The sequence below is a fragment of the Lutra lutra genome, chromosome 13, assembly GCF_902655055.1.
Source record: "Lutra lutra chromosome 13, mLutLut1.2, whole genome shotgun sequence".
In the NCBI taxonomy this organism is placed as follows: Eukaryota; Metazoa; Chordata; class Mammalia; order Carnivora; family Mustelidae; genus Lutra; species Lutra lutra.
Genome location: NC_062290.1, coordinates 24,443,560 through 24,465,589, shown reverse-complemented (window position 1 = coordinate 24,465,589; position 22,030 = coordinate 24,443,560). Strand labels below are relative to the sequence as shown.

The following is a 22,030-nucleotide window of genomic DNA, read 5'->3' as shown; positions in this document are numbered from 1 at the left end:
TCATCAAACTGTGTCAAACCAGGAGGTGCTCTGAGGCATTCCTCAGAGCTATAGTACTGCATCAGGTCAGCCTGGGGAGAAGTGGACACAAGTGGGTTTCCCATGACCTAGATGGAAATGGGATGAGGTCCTGGAGAGCAGAGTTCCTTCAATAAAGGCAATTTTGTTTTGTTTTGTTTCTGGCTTTGTATTGAAAGGACTTTCTTGGTCTAGCTTTCATGCTTTCCTTAAGAAAGGGAAATATAAAAGTCATTTTCAGGTCATATAATATGTATGTGTTCAAATGATAATATTGTCCTCAGATCACATGACATTCAGATATTCTACTGGTTCTAATTCAAAATGGTGAAAGCCACTGAATTTGAGAACATAATCCTGGTCTTTCTCTAACAATGTTGGCAATCATTTACCAGAGAACTTTTCAGAGTTCTAAAAAGTGGGTGTTGATGGTACCCAAAGCAGGCATCAATAATCTTCACTGGAACAGAATGAATGGGAAGGAAGGAAGCTAGAAACTTTCTGTTTGGTATAATCGTAGTTTAATGTGCTTTATTACATCCCTGGATTGACTTGTATAAGGCACACACACACACACAAACACACACACAACCAGACAATTTCAGTGAACACAAAACAAAATACCTAAAACCAGCTATTTATATTGTATGTAGATAATCACTGCTTGACTGACTGAATTTTTCATGTTCTAACCAGCTGTTTTGGCATTTTGTAGACACAGACTGAATAATTCCATCTACATTCTATCAGTCCTAAATTAAAGTGACAATGTGTTTGTGTTTAGTAGCTTTTTCTAAAATTGATAACATTGTAAACAATTAGATGGTTGGCCCAGCTTCCTAAAATATAGACATTTCCCACAGTAGATTGGTTGTTCCAAAAAAAACAAGTTTCCTCATTTCCAAAGGGCATTACAGAGACCACAGTACTAAACTGACCACCTCTTTTTCTTGTTTCCAGGATCCACTTTTCAATACCTCACTTAAGTGGTACATAAATTTATTTTAAATGCCTTACCTCCATTTAGGTGCCTATCAAGAGAAATGGAAACGTCTGTTCCAAAGTTATCACAAATTTCCTGATAGCAATTTTTTTATTTAATTAAAAAATGAGAGAGAGAAAATCAAATCATGTCACAGGCAGGTGGAAGGACACCGCAGGCAGGATTGTGTTTTCCAATGGCATCGAGCGAGATAATGAGTCCATGTCTATGGAAATTGATTCATTAATATTTCATCAAGGCAGCTTCAGCGCAATTCAAGAACCAGCTCCCAGGAATTCAATCAGCAAATCCAATGAATTGTTGAGCTTAAAATACCAGGAGGGAAAAATATATATATATTTGGCATGTGTGCATATTTATACATACTGATGTGACACGTATATGCACATGAATACAGGCATACATATTAAAACACAGCACATGTAAGAGACTGTCATTTCTAGGCATAAACCCAGTCTCACCTGCCTATATTCTTTACTTAGGAAGAATTACTAAATAAAAATTCACTCCATTTAATATCATTCTGTTCAGTACCTGACATGCAAAACAAGTTAAAAAAAAATGTTGGCCACAACTTGTTATCATATGTTATCACTTGTTATCATGACACAATATGTTAATCATATGTTAATCAATACAGTCCCTTCAATCAATTAACAGCACATAAAGGCAGCTCTCAAGGACTCACGTTGAGAGCAGAAAAAGAGGGGATCAAATATTTCATGGAAGAAAGGCTGCTGGTCTGGGGCAGAACAGGTAATTTACCATGTGATATACACATTGATAAGGACCAGTTAGGGAAATAGATTCAAATTATCATGTCGGCTAAGTAATTGGTCTTTGGGTGTCCCTAAACACCAACCTATAAATAATTTTATTTTCATTTTGGATCAATGTCTTCTAGCCCTTGTCTAATTAACCTGTATTGATGTCTTTTTAATTGAACCATGCGTGATATGCTCGCTTGGCAGTGGGGCATACTGAGTATGCATGCTAGGAATTCCAGATTATGCTATTTGTCACTGTCATGATTAATGTGTGACAGCTGTTATGACAGCTGTGCCACTGTTTTGTCACAGTACTCTGTTCATTCATAACAAAATTAGCTGTCGCACTCAAAGGTACACACTTGCTGCTATTTCTTTCTGAAGTCAACAATGAGAAAATCGAGAGGGAATATTACATGAACTCTGTGACAAACAAGAAAAACGACATCTTTATTTTTTTTTTCTTTAAATGATGATATAACCTGCCTGCATTGGAAATGCAGATAGCTCACCTCTAGCAAACAAGCTGTCACAAGGAGCCAATCCACCACTAATCTAGCTAACAAGGTCTCAGTATGTGAGGGGATTGCTTCATAATTTGAATCTGCCTTGTCAGGCAAGCCTTTTAGATGTTACCCAAATTAGCATTGGCTGGAACTGTTACTGCCTGTCAAGGTGGAAAACTGCAAATGCAGAGTTATAATAGGAAGTAGGAGACTGACTCACCCTTTCCTTTGGGCGTCAGTCAAGTGGAGCAAACTAGGCAGCGCTTCCTCCACCTCCCTGAAGAGAGCTGTCCCTCCTCCCACACCACTGTACACAGGACTGGGAAGGATGCTCCCAGGAGCTGACTCCACCTCCCTCAAGAGAGCTGTCCTTCCTCCTGCACCACTGCCCCCAGGACTGGGGAAGATGCTTCCAGGAGCTGACTCCAAATAGAGATGTAAAGTGTCAGACGATGGTAGTTATTAATGTTAACCAATATTGTTTCTTACAAAGTCCTAAAACTGTACTATAAAACCACAGTAGACACTGATGTGAAGAGACAGATGGCTACAATAATAGCGTCATTATTCTATAGCTTTGGGTGAAGTGGGTATTGCATATGTTCCATAAATTTTAAAGAAAAAAAAAAGCCCATGTGGATGTCTATTCATAATGAAAAAAAATTGTAACATCAGACACCTTGAATGCTTTAGAAAGAAAGTATGTCATGTCAGATATGCATACCTAAGTGAACCTGATATTTCCTATCTTAAAAATTAAAGGGAGAACAGCTGTAATTATTATTTTGCAACAAATGATTAGTTTTATCTATTCACAATATACTTAAATTTACCAATAACTTAACCAGCAAATATAATGTGCACTTTTAATAAGGATACTGTTTTAAATCATGCCTATCTGCACTGTCTCTCCCAGGCCTCTTCTCCAAAAACAATCCTGGAACAGAAAACTGAATTATTTCAAACAATTATAATGATTACACATGAACTGTTACCACCTGCTGCTGAATCTTGGCAGTCGTCAGTCAATGAAGGGTTAATTAGAATATTTATCAACAATGACCAAAAATCCTTTTGATTTGTCCCTGATTTCTCAATGTGGGAAAGAGAAACTCTTTGCAAATTCAAACAATTAAGAGATGCTGAGAAGGAAGCTGCTTGAAAATATTTCAAATCAGGACAACTATGCTTTATTCAATTGCTCTAATTGGTTTTCTCTGTGACAGGTACAAGAGGTCTTGATGATTCCTATCACTTTTGATGAGTGATATTTGATGAGCCATATATTATTACCAAGCATATAGCACTCTGCTACTAGATCACATGTGGGTTTTAGATGAAGGAAGCAATGGCTGTTTCCGTGTGATGAATGTTCATATATTCTTAGCATTTAGAGAGAGCATCTTTGTTAACTCTGTTTCCATTCATCCTGAGACTTGCCTGTTGTTAAGTGTCCATCTTCAGGGTCCACCTCCAATGCCATCACTTTCTGAAGCCTTTGCTGAAATGTCATCCCAAGTGTTCTTGCCCTTCCTTTTTTTGAGCTCCCACACTTACTGCTTTTTTTTTTTTTTTATTTTAGGCATCAAATGCATTCAATTTGGGATAATAATTATTTGTGTGCTTTTCTTACCCACGAGTTCCCAGAGCACCAATCAAGAAACGCTTCCTGAATCTTTTAATTCCTCACATAATCTAATATACAACCTGCCACACAGTAGGTCCTTTTGTTCATATTTATGAAGCAAATCACTTATTGCATAATTGAATGTTGAGAAGAGTATGTATTATAGTATCTGCATTTAAGTGATACTAAAGAATTCAGGAGCTATTTAATGTGCATAACTTTTTATAAGTGAACATGAAATATTTAAACAAAAGCTCTTAAGTGATACCAATCAGACCACTCATAACATCATCTGCTATACCCAGGTGGGATGTGAGATGATGGGACACCTGAAATAGCCATAGTAACAAAGGTTCCTAATTAAAGGGGGTGTTCCAATCATAGAGATAACTTACTCTTTCTGAAGCCAGGGAGCTCTAGACAACACCACTCTGTATAGCCAAGAAGGCATCTATATACATTCACAGGTAGTATCAAACAGAGCAAAATTTTTTTGCAGAAGTTTTATAGGAGAAAATCTTTGCAGAAGGCAATTACACTGGAGGATAATTGCACTTCTAGAATTCCACAGGTCTGTGAAATTAGCAATTAAGAACTGAGATAGTTACAGCAATCAAAATATAGTAGAGGAGGAAGCAAGATGGTGGAGGAGTAGCAGACTGAAATATCATTAGGTCCCAGGAGTTAAGCTAGACCATTCCAAACACCTACAAACTCAACAGGAGATAGAAGAGAAGAAAAGCAGCAATTCTAGGAGCAGAAAATCGACCACTCTCTGGAAGGTAGGACATACAGAGAAGTGAATCCAAACTGACAGAAAGATAGACTGTGGGGGTAGGGGCCAGCTCCTGGCAAGTGATGGAGCAGCGGAGCACAAAATCAGAACTTCTAGAAGTTTGCTCCACTAAGGGACTTTGCTCCAGAGGCTGAGTAGGGGTGGAGCTCTCACAGGGACAGTGTGGTCTCAGGACCCATGGGGTCACAAAATGACCAGGGGTGCCTGGGTGCGACAGAACTGCCAGGTATCAGAATGGGGAAGCTGGCTACAGAGACGAAACCGAGGAGTGTGCTCTCAGCTCAGGGTTACCTAAAACTTTGACCAAAGGCACAGTCGGGCCACTGCTCTTTGAGGAGAGACCCCACTAGTAGCAGTACTGGAGAGACCCCCCCCCCCATCTTCCTCCTCTGGGAGGAGCAGCACGGCAGCATGCTGCAGGAATTGGCTGTGTTTGGAGACTCCAAACAGAGCCATGCGCCAGAGATAGAAATGCTCAGTCACAGGACAGGTGAGCACGGAGCGCAGCCGGAGACTAGGGAGAAAGGAGGAATTGACTGCTTTTCTCTGAGGGTGCACTAAGGAGTGGGGCCCTGAGCTCTCAGCTCCTCCAGGCTGGAGATTGGGAGGCTGCCATTTTCATTCCCATCCTCCAAAGTTCTACAGAAAAGTGTTCAGGGAACAAAAGCTACGAATGTGAACCGGAGCAGATTACTTACCCTGGCCCCTGGCAAAGGGCAGTGCCATTCTGCCTCGGGCAAAGACATTTGAGAGTCACTGCAACAGGCCCCTACCCGAGAAGATCAGTAAGAACATCCAGCTAAGACCAAGTTCATCGTCAATGAAAACTGCTGAACTCCAAAGCTAGAGGAAATCAGTGTGCAGAATTCATGGCTTTCTTATATCCTTTTGTCTTGCAAAGTTAAATTTTTAAAATTTTACTTTTTCATATTCTATTTTTTTAATTTTCCTCTTTCCTCTTTTAAAATTTTTAACTATTTTATCCAACAATACAATTTAAAAAAAATCTTTCAAAATTTTCATTGTTATAGTCATATTTTATCCCTTCATTTTATTTAACCTTATTTTTTATATACATATCGGGATTTTTTTTTCTTTAAAATTTTGGGATGCAATTTCTTCTAAGAGATCAAACTATACCATAAATCTACCACATGGCTTTGTTCTAGTCTCCAGCCTGATCACATTCTCTTTTTTTTTTTTATTTTCTTTTTCCACCCGACTTATCTTATCAATTCCTTTTTTAGAATCTTTCTTTAATCTTCATCTTTATAGTCATATTCCATCCCTTCATTGTGCTTATCCTTATTTTTGTATATATATATGTTTTTCTTTCTTTAAAATTCTGGGAGGTAGTTTATCCTATGAAACCAGAGTACACCCAAAATCAAGTGGGTGGCTCTGTTCTATTCACCAATCTAAAACATATATGGTATTTATTTATTTATGTATGTATGTATTTATTTATTTATTTATTTATTTATTTATTTTTCAGCCATTCTTCTCCCCCTGGTTTTGGGTCTCTACTGATTTGGTGAGCATATATTTTTCTGGGATCTTTCCCACACTTTTAGTGTTTTATTCTATTGTTCATATATTCTTATCTGGATAAAATGACAAGGCAGAAAAACTCACCACAAAAAAGAAGAACAAGAGGCAGTACCAATGGCTAGGGACCTAATCAATATGGACATTGGAAATACGTTTAAACTAGTTCAGAATGACAATTATCAAGGTGCTAGCTGGGCTCAAAAAAGGCATGGAAGATATTAGAGAAACCCTGTCTGGAGAAATAAATGCCCTTTCTGGAGAAATGAAAGAACTAAAATCTAACCAAGTTGAAATTTTAAAAAGCTATTAATGAGGTGCAATAAAAAATGGAGGCTCTTACTGCTAGGATAAATGAGGCGGAAGAGAGAATTAGTGATATAGAAGACCAAATTACAGAGAATAAAGAAGTTGAGCAAAAGAGAGACAAACAACTGTTGGACCAAGAGGGGAGAATTCCAGAGAAAACTGATATCATAAGATGAAACAATATTAGAATAATTGGGATCCCAGAAGAAGAAGAAAGAAAGAGAGGGACAGAAGGTATATTGGAGTGAATTATAGTAGAGAATTTCCCTAATATGGCAAAGGGAACAAGCATCAAAATCCAGGAGGTACAGAGAACCCCCTCCAAATCAATAAAAATAAGTCCACACCCCATCATCTAATAGTAAAACCTACAAGTCTTAGTGACAAAGAGAAAATCCTGAAAGCAGCTCGGGACAAGTCTGTAACATACAATGGTAGAAATATTAGATTGGCAGCAGACTTACCCACAGAGACCTGGCAGGCCAGAAAGAGTTGGCATGACATATTCAGAGCACTAAACACGAAAAATACGCAGCCAAGAATACTACATCCAGCTAAGATGTCACAGAAAATAGAAGGAGAGACAAAAAGCTTACAGGACAAACAAAAAATAAAAGAATTTGCAAATACCAAACCAGCCCTACAGAAAATACTGAAAGGGTCCTCTAAGCAAAGAGAGAGCCTAAAAGTAACAGACCAGAAAGGAACAGAGACAATATACAGTAGCAGTCACATTACAGGCAGTACATCAGCACTAAATTCTTATCTTTCAGTAGTTACCCTGAATGCAAATGGGCTAAATGCCTCAATCAAAAGACACAGGGTATCAGAATGGATAAAAAAAATAAGAGCCATCGATATGCTGTCTAGAAGAAACTCATTTTAGACCCAAAGACACCTCCAGATTTAAAGTGAGGGGTTAGAAAACAATTTACCATGATAATGGACATCAAAAGGAAGCTGGGGTGGCAAGCCATATATCAGATGAATTAGAATTTAAGCCAAAGACTATAATAAGAGATGAGGAAGAGCACTATATCATACTTAAAAGGTCTGTCCAGCAAGAAGATCTAACAATTATGAATATCTATGCCCCTAATATAGGAGCAGCCAATTATATAAGCCAATTTATAACAAAATCAAAGAAACACATCGACAATAATACAATAATAGTAAGGGACTTTAACACCCCTCTCACTGAAAAGACAGATCATCCAAGCAAAAGATCAACAAGGAAATAAGGGCTTTAAATGACACACTGGACCAGACGGACATCACAGACATATTCAGAACATTCCATCCCAAAGCAACAGAATACACATACTTCTCTAGTGCACATGGAACACTCTCCAGAATAGATCACATCCTGGGTCACAAATCAGGTCTCAGCCGGTACCAAAAGACTAGAATCATTCCCTGCCTATTTTCAGACCAGAATGCTCTGAAGCTAGAACTCAACCACAAGAGGAAAGTGGGAAAGAACTCAAATACATGGAGGCTAAAGAGCATCCTATTAAAGAATGAATGGGTCAACCAGGAAATTAAAGAAGAATTGAAAAAATTCATGGAAACAAATGAAAATGAAAACACAACTGTTCAAAATTTGTGGGACACAGCAAAGGCAGTCCTGAGAGGAAAGTATATAATGATACAAGCCTTTCTCAAGAGACAAGAAAGGTCTCAAGTATACAACCCAACCCTACACCTAAAGAAGCTGAAGAAAGAATAGCAAAGAAAGCCTAAACCCAGCAGGAGAAGAGAAATCATACAGATCAGAGCAGAAATCAATAAACTAGAAATCAAAAGAACAGTAGAACAGATCAATGAAACTAGGAGCTGATTATTTGAAAGAGTTAATAAGATTGGTAAACCCCTGGCCAGACTTATCAAAAAGAAAAGAGAAAGGACCCAAATAAATAAAATCATGAATGAAAGAGGAGAGATCACAACTAACACCAAAGAAATACAAACAATTATAAGAACATATTATGAGCAACTCTACGCCAGCAAATTTGACAATCTGGAAGAAATGGATGCATTCCTAGAGACATATAAACCACCAAAACTGAACCAGAAAGAAATAGAAGACCTGAACAGATCCATAACCAGTAAGGAGATCGAAGCATTTATCAAAAGTCTTCCAACAAACAAGAGCCCAGGGCCAGACGGCTACTCAGGGAAATTCTACCAAACATTTAAAGAAGAACTAATACCAATTTCCCTGAAACTGTTCCAAAAAATAGAAATGGAAGGAAAACTTTCAAACTCATTTTATGAGGCTAGCATTACCTTGATACCAAAACCAGACAAAGACCCCATCAAAAGGAGAATTACAGACCAATATCCTTGAGGAACACAGATGTGAAAATTCTCACCAAAATACCAGCCAATAGGATCCAATAGTACATTAAAAGGATTATTCACACGACAAGTGGGATTTATTCCTGGGCTGCAAGGTTGGTTCAAAATCCACAAGTCAATCACTGTGATACAACACATTAATAAAGAAAGAACAAGAACCATACGATACTAAGAGTAGATGCCGAACAAGCATTTGACAAAGTACAGCATCCTTTTTTGATGAAAACTCTTCACAATGTATGGTTAGAGGGTATCTCTATCATGAAAGCCATCTATGAAAAACCCAGAGTGAGTATCATTCTCAATGGGGAAAAACTGAGAGCTTTTCCACTAAGGTCAGGAACACAGCAGGAATGTCCGCTATCACCACTGCTATTCAACATAGTACTAGAAGTTCTAGCCTCGGCAATCAGACTACAAAAAGAAATTAAAGGCATCCGAATTGGCAAAGAAGAAGTCAAACTCTCACTCTTTGCAGATGATATGATACTTTATGTGGAAAATCCAACAGACTCCACTCCAAAACTGCTGGAACACATACAGAAATTCAGTAAAGTGTTAGGATATAAAATCAATGCACAGAAATCAGTTGCATTTTTATACACCAACAGTAAGACAAAGGAAAGAGAAATTAAGGAGTTGATCCCATTTACAAGTGCACCCAAAACCATAAGATACCTAGGAATAAACCTAACCAAAGAGGCAAAGAATCTATACTCAGAAAACTATAAAGTACTCATGAAAGACATTGAGGAAGACACAGAAATGGAAAAATGTTCCATGCTCATGATTTCAAAGAAAAATATTGTGAAAATGTCGATGCTACCTAAAGCAATCTACACATTTAATGCAATCCCTATCAAAATACCATCAACTTTTTTTTTCAAAGAAATGGAGCAAATATCCTAAAATTTATATGGAACCAGAAAAGATCCCAAACAGTCCGAGGAATGTTGAAAAGAAAGCCAAAGTTGATGGCATCACAATTCCAGACTTCAAGCTTTATTACAAAATTGTTATCAACAAGACAATGTGGTATTTGCACAAAAACAGACACAGAGATCAATGGGACAGTACAGAGAGCCCAGAAATAAAGACCCTCAGCTCTATGGTCAACTAATCTTCAACATAGCAGGAAAGAATGTCCAATGGAAAAAAGACAGTCTCTTCAACAAATAGTGTTGGGAAAATCAGACAGCCACATGCAGAAGAATGAAACTGGACCATTTCCTTACACCACACACAAAAATAGACTCTACATGGATGAAAGACTTCAATGTGAGACAGGAATCCATCCAAATCCTTGAGGTGAACACAGGCAGCAACTCTTCAACATCAGCTGCTGTGACTTTTTCTTACAAACATCACCAAAGGCAATGGAAGCAAGGGCAAAAATAAACTATTGGGACTTCATCAAGATCAAAAGGAAACAGTCAACAAAACCAAAGGACAACTGACAGAATAGGAAAAGATATTCACAAATGACATATCAGATAAAGGGCTGATACCCAAAATCTATTAAGAACTTACCCAATTCAACACTCAAAGAACAAATGATCCAATCAAGAAATGGTCAGAAGACATGAACAGATATTTCTGCAAAGAAGACATTCAATGGCCAACAGACACATGAAATAGTCCTCCACATCACTCAGCATCAGGGAAATACAAACCAAAAGCACAATGAGATACCACCCCACACCAGTGAGAATGGCTAAAATTAACAAGTCAGGAAGCGACAGATGTTGGCAAGGATGTGGAGAAAGTGGAACCCTCCTACACTGTTGTTGGGAATGCAAGTTGATACAGCCACTTTGGAAAACAGCATGGAGGTTCCTAAAAAAGTTGAAAATAGAGCTATCCTCCAACCTAGCAATCACACTACTGAGTATTTACCCCAAAGATATAAAAGTAGTGATCTGAAGGGGCATGTGCACCCAAATATTTATAGCAGCAATGTGCATAATAGCCAAACTAGGTAAAGAACCCAGATGTCCATCTACAGATGAATTCATCTACAGATGAATGGATAATGAAGATGTGTATATATAATGTATATATAATGGAATACTATGCAGCAATAAAAAGAAATGAAATCTTGCCATTTGCAACAACATGGATGGAACTAAAGGGTATTATACTGAGCGAAATAAGTCAATCAGAGAAAGACAATTATCAAATGATCTCTCTGACATGAGGAATTTGGGGACAGGGTGGGGGTTTGGAGGGTAGGGAAGGGAAAAATGAAACAAGATGGGATTGGAAGGAGACAAACCATGAGAGACTCTTAATCTCACAAACAAACTAAGGGTTGCTGGGGGGTGGGGGGTAGGGAGAGGGTGGTTGGGTTATGGACATTGGGGAGGTATGTGCTATGATGAGTGCTGTGAAATGTGTAAGCCTGATGATTCAAAGACCTGTAGCCCTGGGGAAATAATACATTATATGTTAATAAAAATGATTTTTAAAAATATGGTAGATGGGTGGTGTAGAGCAATGGCAAACTGAACTTAGAACTCTGAAATTAGATAACATCTAGTACCAGGAACCTAAAACACCACAATAAGATGGGAGTAGAGAGGTCCAAAGATGACACATAATTAGCAACAGGTAGGAAGAAGAAAATTCAACTCAAAATCTATTGGGACTTTGCACACTTCTCCCTAGTAGGGAGAATCAGTAAGTACCGGAACCCACTAGAGCTTTATTTGAACTTAATTTTTTTTTTATTTTGTTTGCTTGTTTTTAGTTACCTATGTAGTAACTTAAATATTTTATCTCATTATGGGGGCTTGGATTCTTTTTTTGGGGGGGAGGGGGGCTTGGTTTCTTTAAAGGCACAACTTAACCATTATTATTTAAAGGTGTAATTTAACCGAAATTAATAATGAGGGGCACCAATCCAGTAACTTAAGTGATTATTTAGGGGACCTTGATATGGTGACACTGTATTTGTTGCTGAACGATGCCTTTTTCCTTTACACATCCAAGCCCTTGTACTTGTGCCCTGAGAATTAATCGCATGGGTTCCGCAATGATCTAAGGACAGAAGAGACTGAATGGCATCTGTTTTCTTGGGTTCTACTTCTAAGCTACAGACAGGGTACCTCCATGATTAGTTTATCTAATTACACACTTGAAATACCTGCTGACTCTAACAAAATTCACATACTACTTATTTATCATCATCCTCAACAACAACAACAAAACGATGGTTTGTAAACAATTATCCTCTCAGAGAGGCTTTTTATAAAGCTTTGTTAAGGTTAGATGGAGTCTCAGTGATGGCAAAGAGTCAGCGAAAGTTGCGAGGCAAACACTGAACAGGCTGAAAGAGGCTAAGAGGCATATAAGCTCAGAATGACTTCTACATTGTTAAGTGGTGGGGGAAATTCAAAAGAAGAATATTTCATGACATGGGAAAGTTATATAAAATTCAAATTTCAGTTCAATACATAAAGTTTCATTGGGACATGGCCATGCTCATTTGTTTATTTGTTGTCTAAGGTAGATTTGGGCTACAATACAGTTAAGGGTTTGAGACTGAGATCGTGTGCCCTGCAAAGGCTAAAATATTTATTATCTGGCTCTTTACAGAAAAAGTTTGCAGACCCCTACTCTAGTGATCTATTCCTTTTCCTTCCTTCTTACTTGCAATGGAAAATGTGCTTGGTTTTGTGATTATATTGGGTTCTCAAGCTGCAGCCCCGTAACAGCGTGTGTACAAGTGCGTGCACACACAGGCGTGCACACACACACTCTCTCTTGGTCTTTCTCTTATTTTGTCTCCTTTTTTTCTGCCTTCTCACTTCTGCTCTGACAACCAGGAAATCTGAGCAGCATCTGGTTCAGAACCAACTCCTTTTCCTGGCCACAAGAATGGAGTTCTTGAAAAAGGGAACTGAAACTTGAAAGCAGAGAGAATCACCTTTCATTACTGCATGCTGCCTACTCTGGCCCAGCTCCTAGAAGCCAGGGTCTCTAATATATGCTACGACTTTTCTCCCAGGCTTTCTGTGTGGAGAGCATTCCAAAAGGGAACAGACCTTTCTCTTATTGCAATTTCCTATCAAGAAGCCTTGTGGCCAGAAAACAGAAGAGAAAAATTTTAAATCTGAGCACAAATGAGAAGGAGTTGGAATAACCTATCGAGTCTATAGAAAGCATTTTCTTTTTTTTCCCCTTAATTAAAAAAAAAGCATCCAGAGTATGAGCCTTGATGAATAACAAGAATTTCTATGTTCCTTTTCCCTAGGAAATGGCATTGTGAGAAGAATACCCTTTGGACACACATAAAGGGGAAGAGGAGAAGAAAAAAAATGAAAGAAATGCCTCAAACTTTCATGTTATTTGTAGAAGTTTGTAGATGGAACTATACTGATAACATAATATGTAATGGATCTGAATTTCAGAAGGGACATTTCTTTTGCACAAATATTCTGGAACTATGATTGAATTACTCTGGAAAGACAGAAAGATTCTAAGACTCTGGCACCTTCAACAGCAGCACAATGAAGTAGGAGGAGTGAGAAAACCTAAACTCTGATCTTCAGGGACCAGGCTTATTGTTATAGACATGACCCTAAATTTTTGAGTATCAGTTTTAGTTTCCTAAATGTTTAAAGAACGATAATGATGCCTCTCCAACTTGCCTCAAGGGGCTCTACTGAGATTTGAATGTGATAACATATGTTAAAAGCATGTTATTGATTATATAGAACTAATCCCTTTTCAGATATGGTTTTATCACTACTTAACTCATTGAGCTTTATCTCCTTGCTCAATTAATCAGTTTCCTTTTATGTCCACAAAAAAATGGAACTTTTAAATCCAATCTCTATGTTGTAGCAGAAAATCATTTCCTGGTGTCTACAAAAAAATATCAATAAGTAAAAATGATGGAGCCAGAGTTAAGATTATCAGGAAAGTTGTACCTAATGGACTCCCCTTTCAAGGCAAGGTAGCTGGGACCTGACTGGATAAATTACTCCATAAGCCACCATGTTCCCAGAATAAAACAATGCCAAATTTCTTCTGGAAAAAACAAAATTAACAAAACAAGACCCATTTTATAGTTCTCTAAACTCTCCAATTTGAAAATGGAACCTGTAGTCTCATTGTGCCACAGTTCTCAAATGAATGGAAGTTAGAGAAAATTTAACAGAAATAATAATGTACACTCAGAAATATAGGCTAAAATAATATAATAATGTACATTCAGAAATACAGCCTCCTATCTACTGCAAAGTACTATCCATGCTATGAACATGAGCTAGTACTTCCTTTTATATCAGTGTTTTTTTGTTTCATTTTTGTTGTTGTTTTCTACATCCAGGTGTAGATCATATAAACACAGTCAGAAAAAATACCTTGAAATAACATAACATCACTAAGAAACCACATGGATCTATCGTATTATAATATTATGCTCTTTATAAAGGTAAGTACAGTTATCATTACCAATTTTACATTCAAGAAAAATGGCCTTCTAGAGGTTAAACAGCACTTTCAAAATTACATGCCAAGTTGGTGTATATCTGATCCTTTAATTCCAGAATGCTTACCCAGGCTTGTAATCTGTTCCCTGAGTGTTTAATGGAAATATCCATTCATTCAAAGATTCACAAAATACATACCAAGCACCAAGTAAGTGCTGGGCCCACTTGCTGCTGGGGATCCGTTGGGGAGAGCCACGGTCTCTTAAATCTAATAGATGTGGGCTTTCTACCCAGTACACAGTACTATCCCTGACCCTCCTTCTGATCAAAGATCCCTTGGAACACCTGGAACTCAAGCATGGTCTGCTCTCTTGGTTCTCTGAGCCCCTTCTCTCTATTACACCCCACCCTTGGCAGAGGTTTCCAGTGTCTCTTGAATATAAAAAGAGAAGGAAACTAAATTCATCATACTCCAAAAAATAACGTTTGTGTTCTGTATGAATTGTTTCACATTATAGCTGCATATTTTTAACACCTAGAACATATATTCCTACTACTATTACACTAACAGCACTAAAACAATACCATATTCTGTCAGAAATGTCTCATGCAAAAGACCTTAATGTCCAATAATGGAGAAATGAGAAAATAAAGTATGGTATATTCTCTCAGTACAACACTAGGCGGCCATTGAAGTTCCTAATAACATGAAACGTGCTTGAATAAAGATAAAGGGAAAAACAAAAGTGCTTGAGTAATAGTAACTTGCTTCAGGGGCCTTGAGGTATAAAATAGCCACATCCTTTTTATTATTTTAATTGATTACTTACAAATGCATCTGCCTCTACTACTGGCAGGCAACTTGGTCTCCCATGTCACCCCCAACCACAACTCTGTAGACCAAGGACTTCTATCATTCTTGCAACATGGGGGACAGCCACAAGCCAGAGGCAGCACTGAGGCCGTGGCCACATCCGGGGTGGCTGAAACTAGAGGCGGGCCCCACGGCTGCACTGAAGCTAGCTGGGAACCCCAGTGCTGCTGAGCCATGAACTAGCACCTGGCCTGGGACCATATGAAGGCTCAGTTCAGGGTCTGCTAGAGCCAGGTCTATCTTACACCTTCGTCTGAAACTTGTCGAAGCCCAAACTTAACTTTCTTTCCCCGTGAGTTCTCCTTAGTTACTTCTAGAGTCCCTTCCTATCAGGGGCCTCAACCAGGGACACTGTGGCGTCTTCCAAATTTATCTAGTATTAAATCTGGGGTCTTTTTCTCTTCACTCTCACAGGGCTGCTAGTCTTCTGATGAAAAACTGGCTCACAAGCTTCACAAAGGTTCAGGGGTAAGAAAGGGAGACTTTGCTAAAACCAGAATGCTGTGGTCTGTCCTTCAAGGCCAAAACACAAAAACACCAGAACAGGCTACCTAAGCATTTAAATAACTAAGGTAAGCCCGTCACTTTTCTTTTTCTCATAATAAGAAAAATTTTTCTTAAGGTAACTTTCTGGCTCACCCTCTGAAAAAGAGACTGTATTATATTTTAAAATTCCACCTCACCACTTTGTAACCTTGGTGATTTTAAAAATGTATTTCCTTAAATAATGGATTTAAAAACTGGATATCCAATTATAAAGGGGAGAGGGGCATCTGGAAGGAACCTACAGGGAATTCACCCTTTACTCATAACCTTACTTCATGAATAGCTGTTCAGGGGAAAGGAAAGGAAAAGAAAGACGAGACTTTCCTGCTCACTCCCAAGCAAAGGTGTGACACAGATGTTATCACCAGGGATAGGGAAAGGGAACCCATCTGCCCAAAGAAGGTGAGTCTCCAGACTGTGGGTGGCCCTGGTGCCAAAGTGATAAAACTCAGGCACATGGTTGCGTTAGGGGCAGCGTTCTGAGAGGTTAGGAGCTGGAGGTGGGGCAGGGAGAAGGAAACCAAACTAGAAGAAAAGAGGCTGCCAGCAGTATCATAAAATGACACTGAAAATGTCATGCAAATGACATGGAAAGAATAAGTGAGAACCTAGAAGAAAGTGCTTGGCCATGAGACATGCCTGTTGAATAGCCCCAACTTATGCCAAATATATATGTTAAGCAGAAATACACATTACATGATATAATCAACACTGTAAAGGAAAACAACATATGTAAAATAGGAAGGAAATACATGAAAATAGTAACTGTTGTTCTCTCAATGGTGGGAATATAAAGCATTCTTTCTATTATTCACTTTTACTACTATTTTACAAAATTTTCAAAATAATTATGTACTGCCTTTTAACTTTTTAAAATTACTTTTAAAAAGTAAGTAGTTGAACTTCTTATAACTCATAAAATAAGCAATGTAATGTTCCTTTACTTTTTAGGAATATGCATTTCTTTTTCATTAAAGTAACAGGGAAATGGTATAAGGTTTGAACTTTCCTGTGGCTTAGTTGTTTGGTAAACTCATATCTGGCATAAGCATTAGTCAAATAGCACATAAACTGTTTGTATAAGGAAAAAAAAAAAGAAATGTTCTTAACATTATTTATCAAAATGTCTTATGCAATTTGTAGCCTGGAGCTAGAAACCAGGATCTTGGACACATACTTCAAAAATCCACTGCACCGATTGCCTCCTAGAACATCAGGCAGCTGCCAAAATGGCAAAGAAGATAGGTGGTAAAAAGTTCAAATGAGGGGCACCTGGGTGGCTCAGTGGGTTAAGCCTCTGCCTTCGGCTCAGGTCATGATCCCAGGGTCCTGGGATCGAGCCCTGCATCGGTCTCTCTGCTCAGCGCGGAGCCTGATTACCCCTCTCTCTTTGCTTGCTTCTTTGCCTACTTGTGATCTCTGTCTGCCAAATAAATAAATAAAATCTTTTAAAAAATCACTTAAAAAAAGTTCAAATGAAAATGTTAACAAAAATTGTATTAGAGAGGTCATGGATTGCATGGAGCACTGGGTGTGGTGCAAAAACAATGAATACTGTTACGCTGAAAAGAAATAAAAAAAAAATTGAAGAACAAAAGGTAGATCATAACAATATGGCCTGATTTTAATGAATGCTTTTACTTTGCATAATTACACATAATCCATGTCAAGTGGTAAAAATTCTAAGAACAAAATAAAGCCCCAATGAGATGACTGCTAATGATACAATAATGTGGACTTTGCAGAATTGTTTTAGATATATTATCTTATTTGTTATAATAATATATAGATAGTATCACCTGATAAAACTGAATTTTTAAAAAAATGCATTTATCCCATTAACCAACAGCAACTTGGGTTTTCTTGACTCAAAGTCCAGAACATTTTTCCACTTAGAAAAAAATCTGTGTATATAAACCAAACCATAAAGTATATAAACCATAAAAGTATATAAACCATTTTTTCATTAAGATGGTATACTTTCTTTAGAATCTCTAAAGAAAGTATACCATCTTGTTTTTTAATATTTTATTTATTCATTTGACAGACAGAGATCACAAGTAGGCAGAGAGGCAGGCAGAGAGAGGAGGAAGCAGGCTCCCCGCTGAGCAGAGAGCCCAATGTGGAGCTCGATCCCAGGACCCTGGGATCATGACCTGAGCCAAGGCAGAGGCTTTAACCCACTGAGCCACCCAGGTGCCCCAAAGTATACCATCTTAATGAAAAAATTTAAAGTAATGCACCTAATTAAGTAGCTACTTAAAATACTCCAAAAGCCATGAAACCTGTTTTGATTTGGGTTCCCCCAGAAGCGTACTCTGAGAAAGGATTCAAATGCAAGTAGTCAATTTGAGAAGTGATCCCAGGAAACAAGAGTATGGCAGTAGAACAGTGAAGGGGGGCAAGAAAGTGAGAGGGAAAAGAGATAGAGAGAAAGAGAGAAAACAAAGCCAGTAAAGTTTGTTATCAAGCCAGTTACTACTGTGGGCATCCGAGGCTTCATCTCTCTGGGAAGTGCTAGGAGACAGTATAGAACACACTCTAGAATTATCTCAACTGTAGGAAGCTGGGTATTTATGCACCAACATCCTTTCTGCCACTGGCTTAGAACTTGTACCAGAAGCATTAACTTTCAGAACTTCTGGCCTGTCCTCAATGCAAGCCAACCTGTGACCATAAAAAAGACTCTGGCTGGTGCATGTCTGCAGTCTTCAGCATGTAAAGTGAATAGCAAAGAGATGTGGCCAGAACACTGGCATCAATTGCCACAGTACCCAGCCTGAGCATCTTTTTCTGGGTGACTGTTTACGTAATGTTTACCTCTAAGTATATTACATACTGTCTATGACTTGGGTACTATTACTATCCCCATTTTTATCAGATGATAAAACTTAGGGACAAAGAAGTAACAAGGTCGCACAGCTGAAATTTGAACTCAAGGACTCTGATTCCAGAGTCCACACCCTTACCCATTTTGATATGTCACCAATACTATGGCTATGGCTGGTCAATCCATATGAAGAATAGTCAAGGAGCTTGGGGAGAGGTTCTCATTGGGGCTCTGAGAGAAGGGATGGTGGCTCCTTCCTCATCAATTCTCATTGACTCCAAAAAAGACAGACTCTGGTGTTTGTGGACCTTGCTACCACAGGTCACCCAAGACAACAGCATCAGAAAATGAAGGCCTGCCACAGAGTCATTTCCCTCTCACTTGCTTTCCGCACATTGTCCACAGGGGAAAGTCAGGTAGTCATTTTAAGACACCATAATTTTCTTTTTTTTTTTTTCTTTTTTTTTTTTTTTTTAATTTTTTTATTTTTTTCAGCATAACAGTATTCATTATTTTTGCACCACACCCAGTGCTCCATGCAATCCGTGCCCTCTACAATACCCACCACCTGGTGCCCCCAACCTCCCACCCCCCACCCCTTCAAAATTCTCAGATCGTTTTTCAGAGTCCATAGTCTCTCATGGTTCACCTCCCCTTCCAATTTCCCTCAACTCCCTTCTCCTCTCCATCTCCCCTTGTCCTCCATGCTATTTGTTATGCTCCACAAATAAGTGAAACCATATGATAATTGACTCTCTCTGCTTGACTTATTTCACTCAGCAAAATCTCTTCCAGTCCCGTCCATGTTGCTACAAAACTTGGGGATTCATCCTTTCTTTTTTTTTTTTTTACAGCTTTATAAACATATATTTTTATCCCCAGGGGTACAGGTCTGCGAATCGCCAGGTTTACACACTTCACAACACTCACCATAGCACATACCCTCCCCGATATCCATAACCCCACCCCCTCTCCCAACCCCCTCCCCCCATCAACCCTCAGTTTGTTTTGTGAGATTAAGAGTCACTTATGGTTTGTCTCCCTCCCAATCCCATCTTGTTTCATTTACTCTTCTCCTACCCCCTCGACCCCCCATGTTGCATGTCCTCTCCCTCATATCAGGGAGATCATATGATAGTTGTCTTTCTCCGATTGACTTATTTCGCTAAGCATGATACCCTCTAGTTCCATCCACGTCGTCGCAAATGGCAAGATTTCATTTCTTTTGATGGCTGCATAGTATTCCATTGTGTATATATACCACTTCTTCTTTATCCATTCGTCTGTAGATGGACATCTAGGTTCTTTCCATAGTTTGGCTATTGTAGACATTGCTGCTATAAACATTCGGGTGCATGTGCCCCTTCGGATCACTATGTTTGTATCTTTAGGGTAAATACCCAGCAGTGCAATTGCAGGGTCATAGGGTAGTTCTATTTTCAACATTTTGAGGAACCTCCATGCTGTTTTCCAGAGTGGTTGCACCAGCTTGCATTCCCACCAACAGTGTAGGAGGGTTCCCCTTTCTCCGCATCCTCGCCAGCATCTGTCATTTCCTGACTTGTTAATTTTAGCCATTCTGACTGGTGTGAGGTGATATCTCATGGTGGTTTTGATTTGTATTTCCCTGATGCCGAGTGATATGGAGCACTTTTTCATGTGTCTGTTGGCCATCTGGATGTCTTCTTTGCAGAAATGTCTGTTCATGTCCTCTGCCCATTTCTTGATTGGATTATTTGTTCTTTGGGTGTTGAGTTTGCTAAGTTCTTTATAGATTTTGGACACTAGCCCTTTATCTGATATGTCATTTGCAAATATCTTCTCCCATTCTGTCAGTTGTCTTTTGGTTTTGTTCACTGTTTCCTTTGCTGTGCAAAAGCTTTTGATCTTGATAAAATCCCAAAAGTTCATTTTTGCCCTTGCTTCCCTTGCCTTTGGTGATGTTCCTAGGAAGATGTTGCTGCGGCTGACGTCGAAGAGGTTGCTGCCTGTGTTCTCCTCGAGGATTTTGATGGATTCCTTTCTCACATTGAGATCCTTCATCCATTTTGAGTCTATTTTCGTGTGTGGTGTAAGGAAATGATCCAATTTCATTTTTCTGCATGTGGCTGTCCAATTTTCCCAACACCATTTATTGAAGAGGCTGTCTTTGTTCCATTGGACATTCTTTCCTGCTTTGTCGAAGATGAGTTGACCATAGAGTGGAGGGTCCATTTCTGGGCTCTCTATTCTGTTCCATTGATCTATGTGTCTGTTTTTGTGCCAGTACCATGCTGTCTTGATGATGACAGCTTTGTAATAGAGCTTGAAGTCCGGAATTGTGATGCCACCAACTTTGGCTTTCTTTTTCAATATTCCTTTGGCTATTCGAGGTCTTTTCTGGTTCCATATAAATTTTAGGATTATTTGTTCCATTTCTTTGAAAAAAATGGATGGTACTTTGATAGGAATTGCATTAAATGTGTAGATTGCTTTAGGTAGCATAGACATTTTCACAATATTTATTCTTCCAATCCAGGAGCATGGAACATTTTTCCATTTCTTTGTGTCTTCCTCAATTTCTTTCATGAGTACTTTATAGTTTTCTGAGTATAGATTCTTAGTCTCTTTGGTTAGGTTTATTCCTAGGTATCTTATAGTTTTGGGTGCAATTGTAAATGGGATGGACTCCTTAATTTCTCTTTCCTCTGTCTTGTTGTTGGTGTAGAGAAATGCAACTGATATCTGTGCATTGATTTTATATCCTGACACTTTACTGAATTCCTGTACAAGTTCTAGCAGTTTTGGAGTGGAGTCTTTTGGGTTTTCCACATAGAGTATCATATCATCTGCGAAGAGTGATAGTTTGACTTCTTCTTTGCCAATTTGGATGCCTTTAATTTCCTTTTGTTGTCTGATTGCTGAGGCTAGGACTTCTAGTACTATGTTGAATAGCAGTGGTGATAATGGACATCCCTGCCGTGTTCCTGACCTTAGCGGAAAAGCTTTCAGTTTTTCTCCATTGAGAATGATATTTGCGGTGGGTTTTTCATAGATGGCTTTGATAATATTGAGGTATGTGCCGTCTATCCCTACACTTTGAAGAGTTTTGATCAGGAAGGGATGCTGTACTTTGTCAAATGCTTTTTCAGCATCTATGGAGAGTATCATATGGTTCTTGTTCTTTTTATATTAATGTGTTGTATCACATTGATTGATTTGCGGATGTTGAACCAGCCTTGCAGCCCTGGAATAAATCCCACTTGGTCGTGGTGAATAATCCTTTTAACGTACTGTTGAATCCTATTGGCTAGTATTTTGGCGAGAATTTTTGCATCTGTGTTCATCAAGGATATTGGTCTGTAGTTCTCTTTTTTGTTGGGATCCTTGTCTGGTTTTGGGATCAAGGTGATGCTGGCCTCATAAAA

At 38.6% G+C, this 22,030-nt stretch overlaps 1 long non-coding RNA gene across 2 annotated transcripts; it reads left to right on the top strand.

Moving 5' to 3' along the window:
* Positions 1-976: 976 nt before the first annotated feature.
* Positions 977-13,245, top strand: LOC125083066 (uncharacterized). 2 transcript variants are annotated; one of them, XR_007122171.1, is made up of 2 exons: positions 977-1,007; positions 13,191-13,245. It is a non-coding gene; the product is annotated as an uncharacterized LOC125083066 (long non-coding RNA). The 2 variants fall into 2 exon arrangements; XR_007122170.1 differs by lacking the exon at positions 977-1,007 and adding an exon at positions 1,673-1,777.
* Positions 13,246-22,030: the final 8,785 nt, after the last annotated feature.